General features: G+C 37.5%; 1 protein-coding gene across 2 annotated transcripts in view; it reads left to right on the forward strand.

Annotated features, from left to right (window-relative positions):
• The window catches only part of GPR180 (G protein-coupled receptor 180), a 69,774-nt gene that overhangs the window by 38,005 nt on the left and 18,593 nt on the right, over positions 1-13,176 (forward strand). Inside the window, exon 11 of one of the 2 annotated variants that reach the window (XR_003037442.2) lies at positions 898-1,036. The gene's annotated coding sequence lies outside the window, so the exon portion shown is untranslated. Of the gene's footprint in view, positions 1-897; positions 5,940-13,176 lie in introns of those variants that run through there. The other variant, XR_003037444.2, reaches the window with a different exon arrangement.

A 13,176-nucleotide genomic window follows, 5' to 3' on the forward strand; every position in this document is an offset into this window, starting at 1 on the left:
TTTCTTGTATGTAATCTTGTTTTGGAATGAACAGTGATTCCTTTAGTGTGGCAAAGGGGTCATACTGAACAAAGTGAGGAGTGTTCAGATGTGAGAGATGGGTTCTGATGTTACTGACTCATGGGACTGGTGTAAAGATTACGTATTGTGCCCGCACGGTGCATTGTTCTTTATTTATAGGCTTGAAGGTTGTGTGCAAAACTTTCAGTGAACCAGAGGTTCTTCCTAATCTATTCACTCACAAAGATAATATTTAAATGTCCATGAGATGAAAGTGTGTGTTTTAAATAATGGTACATATGTGGTTAGAACAGAAAGTAGGTGTGATTGGAATATATTCAAGATTCTATCTAATTCACACACGACTACATTCCAACATACACCCACACAAAATAAACTTTTAAATCTCTTGCCTAGCCTGTGAGCCTTAAAGATCTTTCAGAAGATTAGCTTTTAAGACTTACCCAGAAGTTAAAGCATTTGTGAAAGATTTGGTGGTGGAGGGGGGTAGGCAGAGAGGTGTTGAAGTGCAAAGTGGTTTATTCTCAGATATACCAATTTCTGTGACCAAAGTTCCTTATCAATTTAGTAAATTATATTATTCTTTTGTTCCTTTGTGAAGACATCAGGTTCTGTAGAAGTAAATGACATTCCATAGTTTGTTAAAGTTTACTATTTCCAAACTAACAATCTTGTTAAACCCCTGTAAATTCTATCTTTGTTCCCAAATGCATAGAGAGTGGTTCATACGCTTCATTTAAGAATTCAGGATGGAAGGCCTTCTAGATGTAGTAGAGTTAGGTTTTACGAACAGTATCAAAAGTCACGAATTACGGCTGCTATGTAGATTTCAAGGTCATAGGTATCTCACCTTTTAAAATATGAATTCCTTTCCAGAGAGCAACATTTCACTGCCTGCCCTTCAGCTTCCAAGATCCTGTCTCTCTCACTTTATCCAGTAGGACCCCTTCCTTGTGCTGAAAGAATCCCTTTGCTCTGAACCAGATGTTTTCCCCCAGGGCTCGGCTTTAAGTCGGTAAGGCAATATTTCCTGCCCTTTGTCTTCTCATTTCTTGTGCTTCTACTCTTTATCATAATGTTGTTTTGGTGTTTCTAGTTCTTGATGATACACCACTGTCAGCCCAAGCGCACGCTATGAGTTTCAACAGCTGTGACATGTCTAAACTGCATTATCTTGAAAGTGTTGGCACCAGTGAAAAATAGAAAGGAGCCAAATTAATAAAACAAAACATTTCAAAGGGTTCCTATGGATACACCCTGAAACCGGGAAGTACCCATTGGGCTGAGTTGACTCATTCCTCCTGTAATCGCCTCTCCTAGCCTTGCTGCATCATTTATGTCCACACCGTATAATGCATGCTTGAGGAAAGTCGGAGCATCTGATGATTGCAATCACATCACCAAAGGTGTGCCTCTTTGCCTATAAAATCCATTCTTAAATGGGTTATTGTGTTTGAAGTGATTGATTACAGTCTTTAGAGATAAAATATGAATACTGTACAAGGGGTGTGGAAACCAAGGTACAAAAATGGTATGCTTTATGTAAAGGAGTAATCAGAAAATAATGAGTATGCATTCTAATGAAGGTAAAGTCACCGCAGCAGATTGAAAAGACTTCCTTTTATTGCAAGTAGAACCTGTGCAGAGCCCGGCTCAGGCAGTAATAACGCGGTGTTACGTTCCTTTATATCTGATTTTATGAGACCTTTAAGTGTCGGTGCTACTCTCCTCTTTATGTATTCGTATTTTAGTTTTAATATATTTGCTTAGAGTTTGATTTTTTTTAATGAGTTGAAGCTTCAGGGTATAAATGTGAACGCCTCTGTGTTATGAGTGGCAGGAGAGGAGTCAGGAAAGGAAGAATATAGTCTGAAGTAAAGATCAGTTTATTTTTCATTTAAAAAGGAAATGCTTTTTATCTCCATATGTGTAGTGACTTTTTTTTTTTCTGAGTGATTTACCTATACCTGACCTTTTCTATTTAGTTTTTCATCATTCCCTTTATACTTTCTAAGAGCTTTGCCTATAATGCATATTGAAAATTTTTCCTTGTTTGTGATTTGCTTTTCCATTTAGTTTGTGATTTTTTTGGCATTTGAAAATGCAGTTTTCACATAGTTAAATATGTGAATATTTCCCTTTGATGTTTCTACCTTTAGTGTTCTTTAGTACCCTAAAGATTATATATACAGTTATTTTTTTATTCACTAATTCCATGGTTTGTTTTGTTTCGTTGCAATCAATTTCTTATCTACTTGGAATTTATCTTGATGTAAAACAATACTTCTCATCCGGGGCTGTGCATTAGAATTACGTGAGAAAAACATTTGTGTGTCTAGCTAGATGCCGTCCAGACTAATTCATTTAGACTTTCTGAGGGTGGGGTCTGGCCATTGTATTTTTCTTAGAATTTCTGCAAGTGATTTGTAATTTATAACCAGGGTCAAGAAACACTGTTTAAAGAATCAGGTATGGATGCAACGTTTTGTTTTCCATATTGTTTCAATACACATTACAAAGATGTTTTTGAAGACTATTTGCGAATATGAAAATAGTGATGATAAAATGTGCGTAAGTGAAAAAAATTGACATAAACTTTATACATGTGTGTCGAATATACCAATACCCCCTTATTCCAACTTTACACTAATGTATATAACATTATACAAAAAACTGAGAAAATACATTTAAATCTTTAAATACATCTAAATCAGAGATTTAAATCTCTGATGATTGTCTCAGAGTGGTGGAATTCAAATGTTCTTATTATTCTTTTCTGCATTTTCCAAATTCTCTACAAGGAGAATTATCATAAGAAAAATCAGTTGCAGAAGGACTTTACTTTTTTAAAAGATTAATTTCTAGTCGTTCTTTTTAAACAGTACATCGAAGAGTATGGGAGATGTTTCGGCTGTGACAGTTTACATTAGATTAGATCTGTGGCTTGTGAGATAAGGACATTGCACTTGCATACCTAGGTTTTACTGTTTGCTGCTTTTATTTTATAAACAAAAACATGTTTATTTTATAGACATATACTGATTTAAATTATAAGCGATTTTAAGTTTATGAAATGTTTGCTTTTTAGCATTAATTTATCTCTGAGAATAAAACACAATTTTGGAAAGACTGATAAAAATAATCTGTAGAGTTCAGCATCTGATTTCTTTGGCCAGTAAGGAAATCACAGTGGCCAGTATGGTTTTATCTTAGCTTGTGTTAGCACATTTCCTCATTCTACAGAAGAGATTCAATTTAACTAAGATCTTGCATTCATGTAGGACTTCTGTAGATATTAGAAACTAAGAACTTTAGACCATATTCAGAATATTTAGAATATTCATCATTTAGAATATTCATCATTTAGAATATTCAACATTTAGAATATTCATCCATTCTCCTGATGACAAAAACAATATCTTTAAAATTGAAGTGTAGTTGATTTGCAATATTATGTTAGCTGCAAGTATACAGCAAAGTGATTCAGCTTTTCAGAATCTTTTCCATTATAGGTTATGTCAAGGTATGGAATAGAGTTCCCTGTGCTATACAGAGGTCCTTGTTGTTTATGTTGACAATTGAGAAGACTGTTTGAAGGCCATTTATTTCACTGGAGCCTTACAAAAGTTCTTGTATTTGGTTGGTGGGATTTGATGGCGTGTAATTGAATCTAGGGTTTCATTGCTTTTAAGATTTACCATTAATTTTACCAAGAAGCAAATTATAACAAAATGTTTTCCAATCACATTGACTATTAAATACATTCAATTTCAGGATCTTAAAATCTGAAACACATATGCATCTTAGAATCAAAACACAAGCATTTTTCTCTTTAAATGAGAATACAGGAAGATGAGGAGACTTTCTTTTCCAATAAATCCAGGATTTAAACTTTAACATTTCTATGTTCTATACCATACATACAATTAATCTGTAGATGTTATAACAGATTAGTGAACAAAGGATGTGTATGATCATTTTTTGAGGAGATGTATTTAGTCCAAGTGATAACAGTATTATTGTGGGAGGTCAACCTAAGAAGGATCAGAAGCCACGTCTTCCTACCAATCCAAGGGACACTGGATTTCTGCCATATGAAGTGTGATATCTTATGGCTAGTGAGAGTTCTTCTACACAAGTTTTCTAATTAGCTAAATGACTCAGGCCCTACTTTGCTATAGCTTTGGCATCTTCCCTAAGTGCTAGAGGGGAATGAGGGGATGCATAAGTATTTAACTAGTTAGATCTGAGCAGAGTAGCAATTACATGACTCAGTCAAATTTTACAGTTATAGTTTTGAAAAGAAATCTTAAAGATTCTCCTAAAACAGTCCCCTCATTTTGAAGAAAGGAATCTAGAGGCTCTGGACAGAGGCGAGGGGGTGTAAATAATTTGCTCAAGATCACATGGTCACATAGAGGCAGACCCAAGCCTGGAATCCAGGCCCCAGGCTCCCAGTCTTATACGCCCTTTCCACTGTTACACATTCCCCACATTCAAGGATATGAAGATGGTGTGTTTTAAGTAATTTTAAGCACACTGAATTTATAAACTATGTGCTGATTTTGGCATATTTGTTTTGTAAGTGTTTGCTTCATCTGCTTTGGGAAAATCCAAAAAGGAAACTGGCAGTGATGACTTATTTATCACTCACAGAGTTCAAGGCAGGGCCAAGTACTTTTTCTAATATAATCCTCTCAACAACCTTGAGAGGGAATGAGTTCAAACAGATAAAGTAATTTACCCAAAGTTACACTGTTAAGTGACAGAACTGAGAGTGTATCAGGCTCTAAAGAGTATTAACTGCTACACTCAACTCCCTTCTTTTGATAAAGTCAAACTTCAAGTGAAGTATTTTATACTGCACAGAAGGTGGACACCCTGAGCCTCTCATATTTGCAGAGGATACTTTGACAGACTTGCCAGAACATTCATAGCCCCAGCTGGGAGAGGAGTAGGAAAGGCAGCTTCTGTTGGGAGAAAACTTTCACTGATGCGTTGTGTTATATTTGCGGGGATGGGAAAGAAAAGGCCTTCAGATCTCCCAGATCAATCAAACTGATAAGCTGATTTTTTGTTGGTAGCATAGCATCTTTCTCATCAACCAGATTATCACTCATTTTTATTAAATAATATGGATTTGCTGAAGTGTATTAAAGAAAATAAAAATCTTTATATTTTTATTACAAGTTGTAAATTTGCTTATCCCATTATTAAGTGTAATTTTTAAGCATTTTTTATCCCTTTGCAAATATATGCCATAAAAAAGTATTAAGCATGACCTCAAAAATAGGTGTGTCCTTGGTAAGAGCTGTAAAATGCTTTCTTCAGGAATAGTAGTAGCATTAACACATTGCTCTCTCATCACAACTTTTTCTTTAAAAATTTTTTTTAATGAAATTCTAAAATTTGAGTCCAAGTTTGTTCTCTTCACGCACATTCCTGAATGATTTTTTTTTCTTGGTTTATTGAGATATAATTGACATGTAGTACTGTATAAGCTTAAGGCGTACAGCATAATAATTTGACTTACATATACTGTGAAATGATTACCATTACCATAATAAGTTTAATTAACCTCCATAGATACAAAAGAAAAAAGCAAGATGGCAAATGAAAAAAATCATTTTTTGCTAATGAAAACAGCAAAATGTTGAAGAGAGCTCTTAGGAGGTACTCTCTTAACAGTTTTCAAATATAGCATAGAGCAGTGTTAACAGTGGTCATCATGTTGTATGTTATGTCTTCAGTACTTACCTATCTTAAAACTGCAGGTTTGTATCTTTTGACATCCAATTCCCTGTCTCTCCATCCTCCACCTCTGATAACCACAAATCGGATCTCTTTTTCTGTGACTTTGGTTTTATTGTCATGTTATTGTTTTAGATTTCACATATAAATAAAATCATACAGTGTTGGTCTTTCTCTGATTTATTTCACTTAGCATAATGCCCTCAAGGTCAATCCTTGTTTTCTGCAAATAGCAAGATTTCCTTCTTTTTTATAGCTGAATAATATATATATAGGTAGATAGATAGATGTAGAGATATATATAGATATATATATATAATCGCCATTCATCTATTGATGAACACTTAGGCTGTCTCCATGTCTTGGCTGTTATAAATTAAGCTGCTGTGAACATGGAGGCATAGAAATCTCTCCTTGAATGATTTTATGTACACTTGTCAACATAGGGTATAAGACTACTAATCTATTTAAGGGGCTTCCCAGGTGATGGTAGTGGTAAAGAATCCACCTGCCAATGCAGGAGATGTAAGAGATGCAGATTCGATTCCTGGGTCAGGCAGATCCCCTGGAGGAGGGCATGGAAATCCACTCCGGTGTTCTTGCCTAGAGAATCCCATGGACAGAGGAGCTTGGTGGGCTATAATCCATGGAGTTGCAAAGAGTCAGACATGACTGAAGTGACTTAGCTCACAATCTAAACAGACTTCTCAAGACCCTCATGACAAAGAGGGATTGTGTTGGCTATTGTTTTGTTGGCCAAAAGCTGTGTCTTGAAATGTTTTGTTTTAGAAAAATTGACTTTTTCCAAAAGTTACATTTATTAATATTAAACAATATATAATTTTAAAGGTACTGGGAGTTAGCATCCCCCATGCCTCATGGCCAAAAAACCAAAACATAAAACAGAAGCAATATTGTAACAAATTTCAATGAAGATTTTAAAAATGGTACACATCAAAAATCTTAAAAAAAAAAAAAAAAAGGCAGAGGGGACTTCCCTTGTGCTTCAGGGGGCTAAGACTCCACAGTCCCAGTGCAGGGGACCTGGGTTAGATCCCTGGTCAGGAAACTAGATGCCACAACTAAAAAGTTCACCTGCCTCAACTGCTCAACTCAAGATCCCTTGTACTGAAAGGAAAGGCTTCCCAGGTGGCGCTGGTTGTAAAGAACTCGCCTAAAGAATGCAGGAGACTCCAGATACACAGCTTCGATCCCTAAGCCAGGAAGATCCCCTGGAGAAGGAAATGGCAACCCGCTCCAGTATTCTTGCCTGGGAAATCCCATGAACAGAGGAACCTGGTGGGCTATATTCCATGGGGTCATAAAGAGTCAGACACAACTGAGCGTCTGAATACATACATACTGAGACTAGAAAGATCCTGTGTGCTGCAACTAAGACCCAGAGCAGCCAAATAAATAAATAAATAAAATAAAAAAATTTTTTTAAATCACAGACAAAAAGGATGTAGTCAAAATATTCTTGAAAAATAAGAATAAAATTAGACTCACATGACTTGATTTTAAGACCTATATAGTTACAGTAATCAAGATGAGATGGTTTTGGTGTGAAGATACAGATCAATGGTACAGAATATAGAACCCAAAATTGACCCACACTTACATAATCAATGTTTTACATTGATTATTTTGATTTGATTATTTGATTAATACATTTGATTATTACATTGATTATTACAATGTTTTACAACAATCATGTCAGGCAATTAAATGAGGAAAGGAAAGTCTTTGCAACAAATGATACCAAAATGACTGGATAGATATATGTAAATAATAATGAACTAATGAAACTTGAACCCCCTACCTCATACCAAACCTCAAAAATTAATTTGAGAGGAATAATAGGTCTAAGATATAAAAACTAAAATTACAAAACTTCTAGAAGAAAACATTGTGACTTTGGGGCAGGAAAAAAATTTCTTAAGACACAAAAAGCACTAAGCATCAGAGAGAGTGACTTCATCAAAATCAAAACTTTTGCTTTTCAAAAGATATCATGAAAAAATGAGTGGCAAGACATAGATCAGTAGAAAATATTCACAATGCATGCAGCCAAAAAAGGACTTTATCCAGACTAAAGAAGCCTTATAATCAAATAAGAAAAGCACAACCTAATTTGTAAAAATGGGCAAAAATCTTGAACACAAAAAAGATAAATGAATGATTAATAAGCCCATGGAAATATGTCCAACATCATTATCATCAGAGAAATAGTAATGCAAATCAAAGCTGAATACCACTTCACACCCACTAGAATGTCTGAAATTAATAAGGCTGTTTCCAAACAATGAGGCTGTGGAGCAGTTCAAATTCATATACATTAAATTACTATTAGGAGTATAAACTAATACACTCCCTTTGGAACATTTATTGCCAGTTTCTTATATGGTTAAACAAACATACATTGATCCTAGAACCCAGCAATTCCACTCCTAGGTCTTTATCTTGAAGAAAAAATATATGTCCACAAGACATTTGGTTTAAGTAAGAATGTTCAGAATGGCCAAATCCTGGGAACAACCCAAATATCTGTAAATAGGGGAATGAATTAATAAACAGTGCTAGCTTCGTGTAATCAAATATCACGCAGCAATAAAAGAGAATGAACTATGACATATGCAACAACATGAATGAATCACTAAAGCATTATGTTAAACAAAAGAAGCCATACATGAAGGAGTATGCCCAAATTCATACGAAGTTTTAGAGCAGGCAAAGCTAATGTACAGTGATGGAAACATAAACAGTGAGAACTGATTAGAAGGAGACAGAGAACTCTGTGGGGTACTAGACATAGCCTTGGACTTCCCAAGTGGTACAATAGTAAAGAATCCACCTGCCAATGCAGAAGACGCAGCTTCAATCCCTGGGTGGGAAAGATCCCCTGGAGAAGAAAATGGAAACCCACTCCAGTATTCTTGCCTGGACAATCCCATGGACAGAGGAGCCTGGCAGGCTACAGTCCTTGGGGTCACAAAGAGCTGGACACAGCTTAGCAACTGAGCACCAGACATATCCTTATCTTGATTGGATGTTTGTTACATGGATATGCAGGTTTATCAAAATTCACCAAATTGTACACTTAAGATCCATGCATTCTAGTCTGTATAAATTTTACCAAGAAGTATTTTTAAAAGATGCCATTGTATTCATAGCTATGAAGGTAGCTAACAAAATTGTTTCTCATAAAATAGGGGCATAGTTAAGTATACACAGGGTATAGAAGAAAAATTCTTATTGGACTGCTACTGAATATTACTAAGCAATGGAGTATATTTTACTCTGCAAAACCTATATGTACTAAATAGAAACATCACACGGAAGAGCTGGAAATGTGTTATTTGTTACTGAAACAGGTTTGATTGAATTGTAGTATTTTGAGAGGACTATGGATATATTGGGGCTTCCCAAGTGGCTCAGTGGTTAAGAATGTGCCTGCCAGTGTAGGAGACATAGGAAATGCAGGTTTAATCCCTGGATTGGGAAGATCCCCTGAAATAGGAAATGGCAACCCACTCCAGTATTCTTGCCTGGAGAATTCCATGACCAGAGGAGCCTGGTGGGACAGTTCCTTGGGGTTAAGAGTCAGACACAAACTAAGTGACTGAGCAGCAGCATGTATGTATTGAAGAGGATAGAAGACAAAGCAAGGTGAAATAGATTCTTTGAGAAAATGTGAAATGAGTGAGAGTTACAGGATTCAAAAAATGGCAGAAAGGGCTCTTTAAAAAGCAAACAAAAATGTGAATAAAGGAGCATGTGGAAGAAATACCTCTTTTTATTTCACAGCTGACATTATATGTAATAATTCAAAACTATCATAAGAGCAATTTAGTTTAGACTTTTAGAAAGAAATTCGTGATTGAACAAGCTCACACCAGCCAAAGGTCAGACACTGGAGCCTTGAAAGTTCAGTGTTGGTGCTGCCTGCAAGTTCATGGAGAACTACCAGCAAGTGGAGAGCCCCTCTTGCTCCTAAACTGGAGAACTCAGGACATCTGGGCTCAGTCAAAGGAAACCCCTAAGCCAGTACACATCCTCATTCATTTCAGTTCTCATGAACTATGGAATAAAGGAAGATGTTTGTTAACATTTTTCATTAAGAAGAATCCCCCAACTTTTGATCTTTGGGATTCAGCCAAAACATCAGCTCCTATGATGTCAACTTCCCTATGGGAAGCCTCTCTGGTTCACCCTTCTCCCAGGCTGTATTAGATGTTCCCCCTTTATGCTCATGCTTATGGGTTCTCACCATAGTATACTGTATCGAATTTTCTAGTTCTCCCATTAGCATGAACTTACTGGCCTAAAAACAACATACATTTATCATGTCAGTTTCCGTGGGTTGGCAGACCAGGTGTGACCTAGCTACGTCCTTTGCCCAGAGTCTTATAAAGCTACAGTTAGAAATCAGCTGGCTTGTCTTCCTTCCTGCAGCCCAAAGTCTTACAAACTCAGGTGGCTGCAGGCAGTCCCTTGCATCTGTAAGACTAACTTGCATCCCCACTCCCTTGCTGGCCAGGGGTCACTCTCGTCTCCTACAGGCCATCTGCACGTGGTCCTCCCACAGGTCCTCTCCCAAAATAGGAACTTCCTTCTTCAGAGCTAGCAGGAGAACCTCTCTGACTTCTAGACCTCTTTTAAAGGGCTCACCTGATTCAATCAAGTCCATTCAGTTTCATCTCTCTCTTTTTTTTTTTTTCTTCCATCTCTCTTTTGATGAAGCCAAGGTAAACGAATTAGGGGCTTTAATTACATCTGCAAAATCCCTTCACCTTTGTCATTCAGTGTGACATAGCCCCGGGAGGGCTGTCCTACCATTCTCATAGGTCTCGCCCACAGTGTGGGGGGTTATTGGGGTGTCCTTAAGGCAATGGCACCCCACTCCAGTATTCTTGCCTGGAAAATCACATGGACGGAGGAGCCTGGTAGGCTGCAGTCCATGGGGCCGCCAAGAGTCGGACACGACTGAGCAACTTCACTTTCACTTGTCACTTTGTTGCACTGGAGAAGGAAATGGCAACCCACTCCAGTGTTCTTGCCTGGAGAATCCCAGGGACGGGGCAGCCTGGTGGGCTGCCGTCTATGGGGTCACACAGAGTCAGACACGACTGAAGTGACTTAGCAGCGGCAGTAGGGTTCTGTCTACCACTGATAATGTGTCATGAGTTGAAATAGAAAATACATGAAGATGGGCAGTTTTTATTGGTGTTAAATATTGAGTTTAATATTGGAGGGGTTGAGTTTGAAATGCCTGTGTTACCTGGGTATAGAATATTGTGTTTGGTGACATTCCCCACAGTGCCTATGTGCTTTGGTAACCATTCCACTCCAGCACAAATACTACCAAATCATCTTCTGAATAACTGTATCCATTCAATGGGACAGAGGGCTTCCCTGGTGGCTCAGATGGTAAAGAATCCGCCTGCAATGCAGGAGATGTAGGACTCTGCAGGTTCGACCCCTAGGTTGGGAAGATCCCCTGGAGGAGGGCATGGCAACCCACTCCAGTATTCTTGCCTGGAGAATCCCCATGGACAGAGGAGCCTGGTGGGCTACAGTCCCTGGAGTCACAGAGTTGGATACGATTGAGCAACTAAGCACAGTATACAGTAATGGGACAGAAGTAGTACTTGCACGAATGATAAGAACACCTTAAAATTTCTTTTGACTGTGTCATTACCACCTTGATGTAAATTTTCAATTTTATATACTTTATGGTTTTGTGCACATGTGTTTGCACACACATATCTTGAAATAACATAAGTTCTTTCCCATGATATATGTGCTTCCAAGCAGTGTGAGATATATTCCTATGAAAGATGGCTACACAAACCACCTGTTTCATGTATTCCATCAACAGTATACATTTATTTTCTAATATTTCCTAGGTTCTCTGGCTTTAGGATAGAAACTAAAACACATTCTCTCTTGAGCTTTGAATTCTAAGAAGAAGCATCCTTATAATGATATGTTATTATGTCCTTCTGCAGAGTGTGATCTCATGCAATAAAATGTAGTTTATGTGATACCTGATATTACACAGTTGATGTCCATGAATATTGTTGTATTTTGCACTTACAGCGTGTGGGTTGGCATTTTATGGGAGAGTCTGCATTACAGCTGCACAGTGGCCCCACAAAGGTTGAAACAGCTGCCAACTGAGAGTAGGCACTGCCCGAGGCCTTTCAGAGCTCCTTTTAACTACAAGCACAACATCAAACAAGATGGCGGATGGCTTCATTAGCAGCCTGTTTGAAAAGCGCTTTCTCACTTTGAGATAAAAATGTTCTGAAGAGTTTGTTTTGGTCTACTAGTGAACATTTCATCCCCAGTGGAGGGAACACACCGGGGAATGCGATGCAAACAACCCTACCATGAACTCACCCACACTTCGTGTTCAAGTGGTGTGGGTATCTGGAGAGGAGCGCTGACTCTTTTCCAACGTGGTTTTCCTGCCATTTGGTTTGATTCGCTATGTGAAACAACTGAGTTCTCACTTGCAGTCTCCAAGTGTGGTACATATGTGAGACATTAAATGAGAGCAATATTTGTTTAGTAAATATCTAATTTCAGGGTTTTAAAACCCTCCCTCCTAAAGATTTTTATTAGGGTGAAACTTCACATGGAATATAAAATTAAAATGTTTACCAATAAGCATGTTTTGCTGTCTTGCATGATGACTTTAATTTTTGAGTTAAAAAAAAAAAATCTTTGAAGTGTATCAGCCCTTACATGTTCACGAGATCTGGAGGATGAGGCCCTTCATTTGCATTTTTGTATTTTCTTTAGCTCAAAATAGATTTGATTAAAAAACAAAATTTGGCACAAGATTAATCCATAATAGGATTTTATTGCTTCTGTTATTTAAAAGAAACAAACAAACAGTGTTACTCTTTGAGGTGTGATTAGCACATAAGTACAGCTGCTACTTTTTGGATATGTCTCATTTCATTTTATTCTGTATTCACTCACTGGATTCCACATTTGTGGAATGCCATGTTAGAAGCATACAGTTTAGTTCACTTTCCTTACATCCACCAAGAGACACAAAATATAATACCATTTGCTTTTCCCTGGTTGTAACAAATGAGTATTCACATTTACTAGGTGTGAGGTCTAATTTATTGCAAAAACTAATAGGTTTGCCAGGGCTTCACAGTTGGCGCCAGTGGTAAAACCTCACCTGCCAATGCGGAAGATAAAGAGACGCAGGTTCCATCCCTCAGTTGGGAAGATCCTCTGGAGGAGGGCATGAGAATCCACTCCAGTATTCTTGTCTGGAGAATCACATGGACAGAGGAGCCTGATGGGCTATGGGCTATAGTCTCCCGGGTTTCAAAGAGGCAGACACTCTGAATTGACTTAGCACAGCACACACAGCAC

The sequence above is a fragment of the Bos taurus genome, chromosome 12 (genome assembly GCF_002263795.3).
Source record: "Bos taurus isolate L1 Dominette 01449 registration number 42190680 breed Hereford chromosome 12, ARS-UCD2.0, whole genome shotgun sequence".
Classification (NCBI taxonomy): domain Eukaryota; kingdom Metazoa; phylum Chordata; class Mammalia; order Artiodactyla; family Bovidae; genus Bos; species Bos taurus.